Here is a 1,556-nt window from a genome sequence, read left to right on the forward strand (position 1 = left end):
AACCTTCGGGTTCTATTTTAAACTTCGGGTTCCATTCTAACCTTCGGGTTCTATTTTAACCTTCGGGTTTTTTCGTTCAAAGATTATTATCTTGAACTTCGGTTTGCTGTTATGATTCATTCAGAGAAGATTCTTAAACCACCCCTGCCCCGTTCCATTCAAACCTTCGGGTTCTATTTTAAACTTCGGGTTCCATTCTAACCTTCGGGTTCTATTTTAACCTTCGGGTTTTTTCGTTCAAAGATTATTATCTTGAACTTCGGTTTGCTGTTATGATTCATTCAGAGAAGATTCTTAAACCACCCCTGCCCCTCAATGATCAAAGTGATTGGGCAGGGTGGTCCACTATTGTTACCAATACCTTGCGTGGCGCTGATCTGCTTGATCATCTCACTATTACAGGATTAGTTTCACCGTTCATCAACACTGTTGTTTCATCTAATACTTTTACATCTGGCAGTGGTGATGTCAGTCTTCAGACCGCTCGTGCTCTCTATGTCAAGGAGAGTTCAGACTGACAGTTGCAGGAATTTTGTGTCATAGATTATCTCACTCGCTGTGTTGGCTACGGTCTCATTGTCGAAATTTCCTCTGCTCGGGCCATGTGGACTCGTCTCACTGAGCGTTTCACTGAGCGTTTCACTGAGTATTCTGGTGCACGGGAGGCATATCTTCTGCAATACGTTGCTCTACAACGCAAATGTAGTTCCTCTCTGCAGTATCATTTTGGACAAATGCAAGCATTTTGGACAAAATTATGTTCCATGCTTCCTGGACATGATTCCACATATAAAGACTGGCTAGCCTGATACGAGCAGCATGAGATGCATCAACTGTTTCAGTCAATTACTGAATATTCAATTATGGCTGATCAACTACTTCATCAGCCTCAATTTTCGACTTTGGCCTCACTTATGGGAGCTCTCACTGCTTTTGTGACCCGGTAACAGACAACACGACTCAATTTGTCAACAAACACTCCTACCTCTTCACTCAAGAGTGCTCTGTCTGTATTTATCACTGCTCCTATTATGAGTCATACTTTTCAACGGGCTCCCTCTCCACAAGCTCGATCTAAGCTCTCTTGTAAATCTTACAAGAAGGAAGGACACCACATTAAGACATGTTTTAACCTTCATCTTGAGTTACGTTCCTCAGGTACTGGTCGTGATCGGCGATCCCCTTAGTCTCAACCCTCTCGTACACCAGGATTACTGGCCAATGCTATACATTCTACCACTTCAGACTCTACTATTTAAGCTATTGAAGGTCTTCGCCGTCAACTTGATGCTTTTCAGCATATCACCTCTACATCCGCTGCACAACTCTCTGCTATGCATTTTGCTGGTTCTTCAGCTAACCCTTCGGTCTCTGGTATGAATGATCTCTGGATTTTTGACTCTGCATGTTCCTTTCATATGACTTGTAATGCCTCACTTTTATCATCTGTCTTTACTTCATCTTCTCTCCCCCCTACCTACACAGCTGCTGGACAACCATTATCTATCACTCAGTATGACTCTATTATCCCATAAAATGATTCATCTAGTCGTCTA

This window comes from Asparagus officinalis, chromosome 4 (assembly GCF_001876935.1).
Source record: "Asparagus officinalis chromosome 4, Aspof.V1, whole genome shotgun sequence".
Classification (NCBI taxonomy): Eukaryota; Viridiplantae; Streptophyta; class Magnoliopsida; order Asparagales; family Asparagaceae; genus Asparagus; species Asparagus officinalis.